The sequence below is a fragment of the Balaenoptera acutorostrata genome, chromosome 10 (assembly GCF_949987535.1).
Source record: "Balaenoptera acutorostrata chromosome 10, mBalAcu1.1, whole genome shotgun sequence".
Taxonomy (NCBI): Eukaryota; Metazoa; Chordata; class Mammalia; order Artiodactyla; family Balaenopteridae; genus Balaenoptera; species Balaenoptera acutorostrata.
The window spans coordinates 84,861,348-84,875,226 of NC_080073.1; the positions used below are offsets into that span (position 1 = coordinate 84,861,348).

Below are 13,879 nucleotides of genomic sequence, written 5' to 3' on the forward strand. Positions count from 1 at the left end.
ATTACTATCTTGAACTCCAGGAATCTTTTGATACTTCCTGGACACTTAAAATGAACATTATGAAAAAAAACACTGAAGGAGTTTCAGATATTTTACCTGTGGAAAAAGTCATTTAGAAGGGGTCCTAAGGTGGAATAGACTCTGCTATACAGTTGTATGTTTGGTAGACAGGCATAATGTATAAGGAATTCAAAGATCAGATGCATAGTTGAATAATCAAACATGTTAGTGTTTCTTGAAACCCTAAGATTCTTGTAGTTCTAATTGTGAAGTTACCAAAACAAGAGTTGTTGATTTAGTTATTTCTTAGAAAAATCACCAGATAAAACTCACTTTTTTAAACCTAATTAATTCTAAATGCGAAGACAGAAAAATTTCACCATGAACATTGATACCATGAGATTGTTTTCACTTTACCTGTACAGAAGAGGTAAAGAATGCCCATTTCACTCAGTTTTTAAAAGGGTGATAAAATACAGATTTCAGAATTAGAACCACAAATGTACAGAAATGTCTTTCTTAGCTCCTACCCATGGACTGTAGTTCTGTGCCCTGGGATAATTGCAGAGTAAGATTAACCCATTGCTCACAAGGTAGTCCTTCAAAAATTTCAAGACAAAAGCTTCTCTTTCCACCAGGTAAAATATCTGAAATTTCTTCATTGCCTTTTCACAATGTTCATTTTAAATGTTCAGGAAATATAAGATTCCTGGAGTTCAATTTGGGGTTTCTTCCTATGGGATTGAGAGTTACTTGAGAGTTTTTAAAGCTGGTGTCAGGATCATAGCAATAGGAAGACAATGATCATATTGAAGATGGGTTGGTGAGAGTGGAGTCTAGACATCTTGGCCTTTGTTCCATTGGTCTGTTGTCTAGCCCTACACCAATGCAAAACTGCTTAATGACTATAGCTTTAAAGTATCTTGACATCTGGTAGGGTAAGTCCTACTGCTTTGTTATTATTTTTCAAGACTGACTTGGCTATTTTTGTCTAAGACTATACTTCTTCATGGATTGGAAGACTCAGTGTTATAAAGATGTCAGTTCTCCCCAAAATTGATCTATACATTCATTGCAACCTAAGTAAAAATCCCAAGGGTGCATTTTTATGGTAATTGACAAATTGATTCTAAAATTTATGTTGAAATGCAATATAATTCTTGGCCAAGGCGGGAAGAATGGGGGAAAGGGATAGTTAGGGAGTTTGGGATTGACATGTACACACTGCTATATTTAAAATGGATAACCAACAAGGACCTACTATGTAGCACAGGGAACTCTGCTCAATATTATGTAACAACCTAAATGGAAAAATGTATAACTGAATCACTTTGCTGTACACCAGAAACCATCACAAGGTTGTTCATCAACTATGCTCCAATATAAAATAAAAAGTTTAATTAAAAATAAATATATGTAATTCTTGGCCAAGAATAGCCAAGACTATAAAAGGTAAAATTTTGTCCTTTACAAGTAAGTTTTGGAAAATATTTGTATGCCCTCAGCTCAAGAAAAGATTTCTCAAACAAGACACCAAAAAAAGGTTAATTTTAAGGAAAGTAATTTAATTTTCTGATAAATTCAACTAGATTAAAATGAATTATTTTTTCAAAATCACCATAAGGAAAGTGAAAATACAATTTTTTCATGAAATGAAAAAAGACACTTGGAACAAATATACTTGGCAAATTATTATCTAAAATATTTTATGTTGAATCCCATGAATGGTCAAAGAGGTTGAATAGTGGCAATTTAACATGTTTCAATTTAATATAAACACTCCTATGAGTCAATAAGCAAAAGACAACCCAAAAATAGGCAAAAAGCATGAAGTATTTCACAGAAAACTGAAAAACAATGATGACCAAACACAGAAGTGTCCAATCTCAGTAATTAAGGAGTTTTGACCATAATGATATGCTGTGAGATACCTACTAGGTTGACAAATTCTCTTAAATCGGGAACTTCCTTCAAAGTCCTCACGTAGAGGACTTTTTTTTTTTTTGGTAGAGACTCAACCATATTTGGGCAATAACTTATCTATTACATGAACCCCACTACGCTTTAAGTTCCATGAAGGCAAGGAACTTGGAGCTGGCAGGAAGGAGAGAGGGAGATCGGGCGGAAACAATTTCCAAGCTAAGTCCTGGAGGATGAGAAAGACACGAGGATCTGCTCAGAGCAAAGAGAGCGCCCACCCCAAGTCACAGAGGTGTTGGATGCAGCTGAACTCGAAAGCGCCCAGAGGGGCGAAGGCACCTAGCGCTGGTGCGATGTGTCTGGCAGTTGACGAGGCGCTGGCGCTTTCCAGAGCCTCTTCTCAGGTCTGAATAACTAGGGTTCCAAACACAAAGTGCGCTGCAGAGAGGCTGGAGGGAGAACAGTGATTATTTTGAACATAAATTATTCCTTCGGAGACATTGGCAGGATATGTATTGAATTACAAGGGCTTTCCCAAGAATCTGACATCTATTCATTTGTTTGTAATAAAGACTGTATGCATAAAAGCACTTTTTGGTCGTGTTACTTGATTGCTGCATCCGCAGGGCCTAGAATTGTGCCTAGAATATACTGGCCGCTCAAATAGACAGATTATTTGAGCGGTTATTTTCGGTTGAACATTGTTCTAGGGCAGTTATCTATGGCCCCTAGGTAAACAGAAGTCAAAAGAGGGGAAGATAGGGACCGACTTTGTAGTATGTTAGAACTGTCCACATTGGGCGTGAATAAAGGACGTCTAATACCAGGAAGTTTTAAGAAAGAAAAAGGTACTTGGCAGCGGTGGGATTCGAACCCACGCCCCCGAAGAGACTGGAGCCTTAATCCAGCGCCTTAGACCGCTCGGCCACGCTACCACTTCCGGCTTGGTTTTCTTTCCACGTTTTCCCTTAGAGTGAAAGTCCTCCCCTTCCGACTCCCACACACGTTTCCCACCCGGGACTCTTTTCTGGCGTTCTTCCCACTAATACTACCCTAGAACTTCTGCCTGGTGTTCAGCCACCACGCATCCTGACCCCTGACACCCTGCTTCCCCACAGCTGGGAGTAGGGCGGGAGGAAACCAGGGCATCCGAGACTCCCGCCCCTTTGGGCCGCGGGGCCCGCGTGGGTTTCAGGTCCGCCGTGGATGGGGATGTCCAGCCCGAGCCGCGACACAGCTGAGTGAGTCCGGGAGTGGTTTGGCCTCCTCCCGAGGGGATTCTAGGAAAGAAAGGCAACCCGACGAAAGGAGCAGAGAGCGCAGTCCTCAGGGGGACCACGGTCTCTGCGGAAGTGCCCCCAGGACCAAAGGCGTTGGGCGGTTCATTTTGAAACGCCAAGATTCGAATCATTTAAAAATATAGTTGCGGTCGGGCCGCGAAGGTGGCAAGAAGAAGCCCCTGAAGTAGCCCAAGAAGCAAGCTAAGGAGGTGGACGAGGAAGATAAGGCATTCAAGCAGAAACAAGACGAGGAGCAGAAGAAACTCGAGGAGCTAAAAGCGGAGGCCGCGGGGAAAGGCCTCCTGGCCACGGGTGAAATTAAGAAGTCTGGCAGAAAGTAAGCTGTTCCTTGTGTCTGAGGCTATGATGATCCTTAATTCCATTCCTGTTTAAACATCTGGATTCCCTGCCATAACATCTGTTGCCACCTATAGCTAGAATGAAGCGTTGTCTTGGAACCTACTGTACATTTAAGAATAAACTTTTGTAAAAAAAAAAAAAAAAATCATACAGTGGCTCATCTTGTCTTTAGTTCTTCTCAGCCATTTCTGCCTTAGCTATGAGACCTGCATAAACCCAGCCCAGAATCCTGCCAAAGTGTGTTCTTAAGTCTTTGTTCTATCCTGAATTGTTCCACCTGGAATTAAACCAACTCATTTGAAATGGCAATATATATATACATAGTTGCTGTCACAATATAATGCAATACATTGATAAAGTTGTTGTCTGCATTCCTCTTCTTAGGGCAGACGGTGGGGCGTGGGTCTCCCTGACCTAAAAGTTTTGGCTCAGACAAGGGTGTCATAAAACAAGAACACATTGTGCAGATTATGTCAAAAATAATATCTAGATAGAGAAAGTTAGCTATCACTGGAGTTTCTGTTTGTTTTGGCATTCATCTCCAAGAAAGTCAATGCTGACAGTGTATTTATCCACTATTCCAGTGAAAACTGGGCTTTCTTACAAATTCCTATACTAGAGTTGCTCATATGGAGTTTATTGCATAGTGCATGGGCGTTCATTTCCTGTGCCTACTGTAACAAATTAGCGCAAACTGTGTGACTTGAAACAACAGAAATGTATTCTCTCACAATTCTGGAGGCCAGAAGTCCAATCTGTATCACCTCCCAAATCAAGGTGTCCTCAGAGCCAACCTTCCTCTGGAGACTCTAGGGGAAAATCCGGTTCCTTGACTCTTTCAGCTTCAGGTGGCTGCTGGCATTCCTTGGTTTGTGGCCACATCTCTCTAATCTTCAAAGTAGGCATCTACAAATCTCTCTCTGCTTTGTCTTCAACGGCTTTCTCTTTCTAAGAAAATAAAAAGTAAAAAACTGATTTAGTAGTATCTCATTATCCGTAGCTGCAATACTTTAGCAATTACCAGTGTTATTTCCTAAGGAGATTACCTTAGGAAAATCACTAAGAAAAAGGATTCTCAAGACAGTAGAAGCAACATAGTTACCCCTACGCTTGCTAAAGCCTCACTTTCCCCAGTTTCTCCATATATCCCAAGCTAGGAGCCTCTTTTCGCACCTGCTGTGTCATTCTGAGCCCTCTCCCTGGTCCTCTCTCTCAGTCCCTCACAACAGCAGTAGTCTCCTCCCCACTATGAGCACCATGTACTCCCACCAGTTCTGGATCTCTGAGGGCAAGATGGACAGACTTTGATGGAAACTGACCACTTTGTGACAACTTTAACCCTCAGAGACACAGAATGGTACCCTCCTGCTAGGCGCTAACTGGTTCAATGCTTCATCAGCGTCATCTTGATCCATCGAGGGCATCAATTCAGAGACCAATTTTCTCTTTCTAGTGCTCACATTCCTACATGGTAAACTAACAGGGGGGAAACAGAAAAATGAAGAAATAAATTGAGATAAAGTGACTATATCAAGGAGTGGGCACCAGGAGTCCACTCATTCGTTCAACAAGTATTGACCAAGTGCCTACTGGGTACCTGGGCACTAAGCTGTGCACTGGGTATTCAGCAGAAACACTTGACCATTGCTGTCCTCACCCTCAGAGCTACCAGGGAAGGCAAACATTCATCTAGTTATTACAACTCAGTGCTGTGAATGAAGGAGGGCTGGGTTCACACTTGGTTGAAGGAGCTGACTTAGTGTAGATCTGGAAAGGCCTGCTTGGAGGAATTTACGAATACGCGGAGGAATGCGGTGGGGCTGGGGGCTGGAGTGATCCAAGCCTGGCGAGAAGCATAACAAGGAAAAGTTTGGGTGGAGGGGGGCCGGGGTCGGGATTGCACCTGCAACCCCTTCCCCACCCCACAGGCCCGCTCCCGGAGGAAGACACAGATTCCTGAAGGATCCAGGGGTGAAAAGTGGAAGAAAGGAGAAAGAGGAGAAGGAGAATGAAAAGCAAAGGAGAGCTTCTCCCAAAGCCCCCACGGTCCAGTCCGGGGGATGGTGGGGAGGCCCCCGTCAGCTGCCGCTACCTGACCGTTTCCGGATCTATGAGTCTAACATTCCGAGAAATAATGAGCCCAACCGTGCTCCTCAGAAGGCAGTCCCTGCAAGGACTAAAGGCCTACGCCACACAGAGCAAAGAATTTAAATGGTATACAGATATATCCCTCTTCCTGGTCCCTAGAGAGGCACTTTCTAGTACCCTCTATCCAACTGCCACCTCAGTGTGTACTCTCTAGGAAGCGAGGAGGACTGCCTCTCTCGCTGGTTCTAGTTCAGTCTTGGGGAGCCCACAGCTTCAGGCCGACAGTTGGGTAGGAGTGAGATTCGGAACCACCCTCACAGGTTCCTGGAAATCGAACAGGGAACTCTGATGATCTTCTCTTTAGAGACTAAATTGATTGTAAAGCATTTAAAATTAGTTCCTCAGGACCGACCGACTTAAGAAAATTTCTGGGAAGCAACTATGCACCTTTAGGAGGTGGATTTGTCAGCAATTGCCATCGGAACATATACAGAAGTGTAATTCTAGCTTCACTGGGTATGGCCAGAAAGCTTGACATTGAAAACTTATGCCATCCCATCAGTAGCAGAGATTTTCCAAATTTTAGTTCAGAATTCAAAGAGTTCGGATTTCAAAGTCCTGAATGATCCAGGAGCTTTCACAATTCCGCGCTTTGCTTCCCCTGATCCCTTGTCCTGGAATGCCGGTCTCCTCCTCATTCCCTCTCAGAAATCTTGCTCATTCTTCAAGGCCCACTTCAAATAAGTCAGTTCTCCACCCTGCCTCCGAATCTCTCTCCCTCTCTTTCTCTCTCTCTCTGTGTCTGTCAGTGTCTCTCTCTCTCTCTCTCTGACACACACACACACACACACACACCACCGTGATTTTCCACACTTTTTTTTCTTAGCAGATTACTCTTTCTGCCCAATGGAAAACTTGTTCACAATATCTGTCTCCTCCACTCATCCTAAGCACCACAAATGTAATAAAAATAATAATAACAATAAAATCATATGGATTAGGATAATAGTATGGCTGAGCACTTTTTGTGCATTACTCCCCATAGCAAATCTATGCAGTAGATTTTTTATTCCCTTTTTACAGATGGGAAAACTGGGGTTTAGGGATGTTAAGAGATAGGAGCGTGTCTTGCTCATTTTTCATCTTCCATAGGGACTAGTGTAGTGCAAACCTACCTTGGCCCTTAAGATTGATTTACTGACCCCCAACTGTTGTCCTTTTTCTTATAGTCATTCAACTTCTCCCTCCTTCCTCTTGTACTTATGTGGATTTTGGTTTTGTTACGTTTTTGCCATTTTCTCTCTGAGTTGACAAGTAATTAGGTAGCAGTCTCATGAGCACAGAACCTACTGTGCTAAAATACAGATTAGAGATTCCCCCCCCCCATGGAGAATAAGTAATAGCTCATAACAGAAGAATAAAAAAAGAAGTCACATCACTTTCAAAGAAGAGTCCTTTGTCTCTAATCCAATTAGGTTTATGTAGGAAAGTTTTAAAATTTAGAAAACCATTAAACACATTCAGGGGTTCTACCCAGACTCCTCCCTAAAAACAGACATATAAAAAAAAATGAAGCAAAGGATTCTTGCTGCATACAGAGGAGACAAAATATGACATCACTAAAAGAGGATGTTGTTCAGGAGTGATTGCCATCAGCCCTATGGGGTTGATTTCCTGTGAAACACTAAGCAGAAAGAAACAGAACAGCTTCAGTATATACAGAAATTTGACAAACTATACTACTTTTATACTTACGGCAAAACAAAATTTCTTAGACAAATTGATCTTACATAGGCGTCAAAGTGTATTAACTCAAGGAGAGTATTGGCAAGATGACAAAGGAGTGTCCCATCTCAAAGAGGTTTTGGAATTTGTGAATTTATATATGGGGGTTGGGGGAGAGCAGGGAATGTGCAATTAGTTAGAAAAAGAGTATTACTGCTTCATTTAACATGATCATAAAAACATCGTGTCCCCATCTGTTGGTAGAGTAAGATCAGGGTCACCATGATCTTTGTTTGGAAGCTTGTGGAGAGTTCATATGTGCATTGAACTTTTATAAGAAATGAGAAGGAAATAGTAAGCAATACTTCTGTGGCTGCTATTTAGACAAACTAAGTAACAAAGATTCGTGCCACAATACTGTCAGACAGGAGCCAATTAGCACAAAGGCATCAAACCTTGTCAAAAGTCAGAAGGATAACAGAATCTGCTTTCTCTCAAGTAGCTGTCAGTAAATTTCTCAGATGCCCATTCAGAGATGCTGAATACATCGTTTGCCTGTTTCTTAGTTTTTTGACAGCAGTTTTCCTTTAATAATATGGCCTTCCCCTATTTCCTCTCTTAGGAAACCCCAGACAAATTGTAAATTCATAGCGGAAAACAGGTGGAGGCGCTGGGGAGATGAGGCAGTCCGGAGACCGCCTTGATCCAAGATTAAGTTACCGTGTCAGTATTTCTAGGCCGATCCCCCTTCTCCCAGCTGGATCAGTGAAACTAGAAAACCCGCCGGAGAGAGTGCGTTTCACAATTCCAGCCGCTCTCGGGAATTCAGAAACTCGCCGACAACCAGCCAAGGCAAACTTCCAGGAAATAACTTCGCGATTTCTTCCCTTTCACCTTCATTGGTAACTCTCTTTACAAAGTGTTATGCTAATCTCAACCAACTCCTAAAGCTAATCAGTTTCCTCCAAAATTTCCTGCTCACTGAACCATCCAACTGAATAAATTAAAATTTTGAAGCATTCAGGATAGTGGCGAGCTTTTTGGTCAATGTCAGGGAGCATGCTCATCAACAAAACTTTGTAAATAGCTGGAATTTACATCATTTGTCATTTTGTGGCTGGAATATCAAAAACATTGCAGAGTTTCTAGGCAGAAAATGCCTCATATGAAAATTAAAAGTTAACTTGTATACACTTCAACTTTTAGTATACACTTCAACTTCTAGTCTTATTTACAACTTTCCCCCTTGGTTTCGCAATAGCCGAGTAGGTGAAAAGAGAGAACCTTTCCCTGACCGGGAATCGAACCCGGGCCGCGGCGGTGAGAGCGCCGAATCCTAACCACTAGACCACCAGGGAAGATGTCGAACAACTCTCAAAATAAACCGACAGAGCTAATGCTCCATACGTACGAATGCGGCACTCGTTTTCTGGCTATTCAATGAGGCAATGCAAGACCACATTCATTTTATACATGAACCTCCTGTTCCGCACCAACCAATAAAATCTGGACAAGGGGAAGATGTGGCAACGCCCAAGAAGGAGTAACCGGGGCCACGTAGCTGCATAGAGTCTCCTTCCCTGCTCCAGACATGTGGATTTACTCAGGAATAAATTGTAGATTTAACTAAGTCGTTACGGCAGTTCTTATGACATTAATTTGTAACTGTCTTCTTATCTTCCTCCTCATAAATTGGTGAGTCATTCGAAGATGAAAACCGTTTTTAAATTTATCTTTGCTTTCCTCAAAGTGTTTATGATTATGTTTATCAAATTTTTTATATTTAGTGAATAAAAAGACAGAGGATAAGTCATAAGACATTATTTGAAAACTCTGTGGGCGGGGCCGAAATAGCTCAGTTGGGAGAGCGTTAGACTGAAGATCTAAAGGTCCCTGGTTCGATCCCGGGTTTCGGCATGTCTCTTTTCGGAGCTACATTAAAATACTGAGAGAACAGACTGCAAACAAGAATATACCGAAACACGAGGCAACTCTTTTCTCAAATTCATACAGGAAGACACAGAGGGTTGTGCAATAAAACGATTCTTCCAGTCAGAGTAGCCTAGGGATGGGCTTCTACATCTCACAAAATAAAAGAGGTAGATCCAAACGTGCAGAAGGAAAACCACTTTCCCTTCTTTGTAATATTTAGTGTGTATCTTCTTTCTTCGTTCGGGCTCTGTTCCACTTATGCTATGTTCCTCTTTCTTCAAACCTATCCCTTCTTCATTCCCATGGAATTATTCCAACAACCGTAAGCCAAAGTCAAGAGACCCCAAAGTACTCCTCTTTCTCCTGTTCATTTCTACTTCATGATCTCCCTTTCCCCCTAATCTTATTCTCTGCCAGCTTCTAATGCAAAGGAGACAGGTCATCCAGATAGATATGGAAAGGAGAAGTTTAATATGAGGAATACCAACTGCATTTTATTCTCGACGTCATGTTCCTTCAATAAATATTTATTAGGTGGACTCCTATGCAACTCTGAAGAGAAAGAGAGAGGCAAGGCAGGAGAACTGAAGGAAAGGTTCCTGGAAAATGAAGTCATCTGAGTTGAATTGAAGAGGTGGCTCCTGTCTGGAAGGGCGGTGGCGGGGCGGCGTGCGGGGTGCCTGGTAAACTGAGCCTGAGCCTTGAAGGAGAGAAGAGAGTCATGATATTCTTGTAGCTCCTTTTTCCCCTACCTCCTAATTTGGTAGTTCTTCACATATCCCAACCTCTTCCTTTCTACTCAGAGGAAAATTTCCCCTCATTTCCGAGGCTAATAGATATGCCATCTGAGCTTTTGACCCTTCTCCCAATTCCATTCTGCCCTCGTGTCTTTGATCTCTCTCCCTCTTACCTGCCTCTCTTCAAACTACAGAATGCCTGCATGTCCATCTTCAGACAACAAAAAAGAGAACACATGCCCTCCTGTCTGGCCCTCGTGCTTCTTCCCCAGAATCTTTCCTTCCAACCACCACCAAACTTGTTACAGGAACAGTATTTGCCTCCACTTCCTTGCCTCATCAGTTGCTTGTCAGCTGAGGTCTGCCTTCCAAACCTAGGAAACCATTACCATCAACTTCCCAAGTTTCTAATGCTTTGTCTCTTTTTTTGGCCCTAAACTTAATTCTGTGCAGAACACAAACTATTGACAACTCATCCTTCATGAATCAATCTTCCTTGGACCTTTTCTTCTCTGTACTCTCCAGCTGTTCTGTTTCCATCTTCCCTCTCCCTTAAGAGTCTAAGGACTCTTTAGAAATGGCTGTGTCTCAGTGTCCTGACCTCTGTCTTTTTTAAATTCAATTTTAAACTTATACATAATTGTAGATTCACCTGCAATTATAAGAAATAATATAGAAAGATCTCATGTACGCTTTACTGAGTTGCCCCCAATGGTGACATCTTGCAAAACTATAATGCAATATCAGGAGCAGGGTATTGATATTGATAAAGTCAAGATACAGAACATTTCCATCACGACTAGGATCCTCATGTTGCCCTTTTATAGCCACATCCACTTTCCTCCTGCCCCCCCCCAACATCTGGCCACCACTAACCTGTTGTCCATTTCTATAATTTTGTAATTTCAACAATGTTATATAAATGGAAACATATAGTATGTAACCTATTGGGATTGGCTTTTTGCACTCACTGTAATTCTTTGGAAATTCATCCAGGTTGTTGAGTGCTTCAATAGTTCATTCCTTTTTATTACTGAATACTATTCTGTGGTATGAATATACCACAGTTTGAACATTCCCCATTAAAGGACATTTGGGTTGTTTCCAGCTTTTTACTATTATGAATAAATCTGCTATAAATATTTGAGGATAGGTTTTTGTGTAAACATCAGTCTTCATTTCTCTGGGATAAATGTCCAGGAGTGCAACTTCTGGGTGGCATGGTACTTGCATGTTTAGTTTTTAAAGAAACTGCCAAAGTGTTTCCCAGAGTGGCTGCACCATTTTACATTCCCACCAGCAATGTATATAGCCTCATCAACACTTGGCATTGTTACTAGTTTTAGTTTAGCCATTCTGGTAGGTATGCAGTGACATCTCATTGTGGTTGTAATTTGCATTTCCTCAGTGGCTAATGACGTTGAAAACCTTTTCATGTGCTTATTTGCCATCCATATATCTGCTTTGGTGAAATGTCTCTTTAGGTCTTTTGTCCAATCCAGGAAGAACATTTGTGTACAGGTTTTTGAGTGAGAAGTTCCTGAAAAAACTTGGAATTTCAGACCTGTGGCAAATCTGTCTTGGATTATACAATTGTCATGCAATGCAATATAATGCAGCAGTATTTACAAAATGCAGTGCAGCCTTACTGTTTTGGGAAAGGCTGATTGCAGGGTGGAGAAATCCCCAGGATAATAAGTCACTAAGAAGAGCTTCTTCCAGTGTGGACTGACTACACCACCCTTCCCCTGTGTGCAAAACCTAAAGATAAAGTATACAGTAGTGTTAAAAAAAAAAAAAAAAAGACAGGCCCCAAATGGAGTTATTTATGCTAAGCCTCATTGTCACCAAACCTAGATCTAACTACGACCTCTGCCCCCTAGAAATGTAATCTAAAACCATTCAATGAGGAATCACCTGATCAGCACTACTAGTTAGGTTATCCGCCTGATAGACTCCTGCCATCCCCTAAAGGAAAGTAACCTAGCAATAGCCAACCAGCTTTTTTGCCTAGTATAACTTCCTTGTTCCTGCTCCCTTCTGCCTACTAAAGTCTTTCATTTTGTACAGCTCCTCGGAGCTCCTTCCTACCTGCTAGATTGGATGCTGCTCGATTGGAATCGATTTTTGCTCAAGTAAAATCTTAAAAATTTTAATATGCCTCAGTTTATCTTGTAACAGTAGTATGTACGCCGCCCCGTGTACTCCGTTAAGTTAGGTGGTCTGCTGTGTGCAAAAATAATGCTGGGGAAAAACGATTCTTTAAAAAGAGAATCCAGGGAAGATTAAACAAAAGAGACCGGGTCTCGTCGGATGTCCGGGCAGAACTGCAGGCACTGCTCGCAGGCGCGGTCCCACCGCCGCCCAGCACGGGGAGTTTGACCTGCTCCGTGTCCGGCCTGGGCCGGGTCCCCCCTCCTTAGACAACCTGGTACCCCCGGGCTCCCCCGGGAGCCCCATGTTGGTGCCAGGCCCAGTGCGGACGCCCGCTCTACACAGCGCGGTAGTCCCGAACCCCCGGTCACCCACGATCCGCCGACCTCAGCCTCCCGGGAAGCTAGGATTACAGGCGCGCGCCACCGTGCCCGGCGCGGGGAGATGCGGCGCCGCGGGCCTGGAGGCTGCGGCCGGCGGCCCTGCCGTGCTGCGCGGCGCGACCCGCGCGGCGACTCCCCTGTGCCCAGCCCACTACCCACTCTAGATTGCTAGAAGGGGCTGATAGAACCGAGCTCAGGAGACGCAGAAAGCCCTGGCAGAGATGTGAATAAACTCGGTTTATCGTGTTGTCCTCGGAATCTTTGCAAAAAGGTCTGTTAAACAAATGGCCGTAAATTTAATAAAGGAAAGGGTGAAGGAGTGTATTGAGGGTTGTGTTCTTCGCAAACTTCAATGCGCACACAAAATCACGGCGGGGGGTGGGGGTCTCGCTAAAATGCAGGTTCTAATGCTGTAAATCTGGGGTGAGGTCTGAGAGTCTGCATTTCTAAGAAACTCCCAGGTTAAGCCAATCAGCGGTCCGTGCTGCAAGTGACAAGGCTGTTGACGCTTTGGAACCAGATGTCTACACATTTTCATTTATTTTAACAGTGGCAGCGTTATGATATTAGAACATTAAAGAGAAAAATAAAAAGATACCTACAGTTCTTCCTTCCCAACTGATTATGGGCATTTCCCTTCTTCCTTTTTAGTTCCCGCCCTCATGCATACATAATTTTGTGCATGGTTGAAACCAGGACATTTGTACAATGTCATGTTGGGTGCATTTTCGTTTTGTGGTAAGTAATAAATATATGCAGAGAATTGTTCAATTACTACTCTGTTAGCCAACATTTACTGAGACCCTTCTTTGTGCCATCTATACTAGGTCCATCTGGGGAATCGGAGAGTACAAAATGCACTCTTCTGAGGAGCGTATGGCCTGATTTTTTAAAAATACAGACAAGTAAATCAGTGAGAATTAAGACACACTCGTATTCTTCCATAGATGTAAGGGCAGGATGTTGTGTAGAGAAAATCATCAGTACGGGCACCTAACCTAAGATGGGGATGGTTTACTGAAGGAGATGATAGCTGAAATGTGTCTTAAAGATGAGCTATAATTAGGCAGGTAAGAAAGATGTGATTGATCGTTGTGATTTATAATAAATATTAATTGGTCTTCCTCACACTTCTGGCACACAGTTCCTAAAACCCTTAGACTTTCCTAATTGATGAGAGCCCTAAAGGTGCCTTTTGTAATGTTAATGAGGAGACTTTGGGAAAGCCCCAGAGGTCTCCTAAGGATGGGCACAGGTTGCCAGGGGATCTAACCATGTGATTGGAGGGTTGAAATTTTCA

The 13,879-nt window shown here is 42.8% G+C and overlaps 1 long non-coding RNA gene, 3 other non-coding genes and 1 pseudogene across 4 annotated transcripts; 2 read left to right on the forward strand and 3 right to left on the reverse strand.

Moving 5' to 3' along the window:
• Positions 1 to 2,273: 2,273 nt before the first annotated feature.
• LOC114237378 (translation machinery-associated protein 7-like) lies at positions 2,274 to 3,705 on the forward strand (annotated as a pseudogene).
• TRNAL-AAG (transfer RNA leucine (anticodon AAG)) lies at positions 2,774 to 2,855 on the reverse strand. The gene has a single exon. It is a non-coding gene; the product is annotated as a tRNA-Leu (tRNA).
• A 554-nt stretch (positions 3,706 to 4,259) lies between the features above and the next one.
• Positions 4,260 to 5,781, reverse strand: LOC114237374 (uncharacterized). The gene is made up of 2 exons (XR_003623052.2): positions 5,653 to 5,781; positions 4,260 to 4,508 (listed from the first exon to the last, which is right to left on the reverse strand). It is a non-coding gene; the product is annotated as an uncharacterized LOC114237374 (long non-coding RNA).
• A 2,878-nt stretch (positions 5,782 to 8,659) lies between these two features.
• TRNAE-CUC (transfer RNA glutamic acid (anticodon CUC)) lies at positions 8,660 to 8,731 on the reverse strand. The gene has a single exon. It is a non-coding gene; the product is annotated as a tRNA-Glu (tRNA).
• Positions 8,732 to 9,217: 486 nt separating this feature from the next.
• Positions 9,218 to 9,290, forward strand: TRNAF-GAA (transfer RNA phenylalanine (anticodon GAA)). The gene has a single exon. It is a non-coding gene; the product is annotated as a tRNA-Phe (tRNA).
• Positions 9,291 to 13,879: the final 4,589 nt, after the last annotated feature.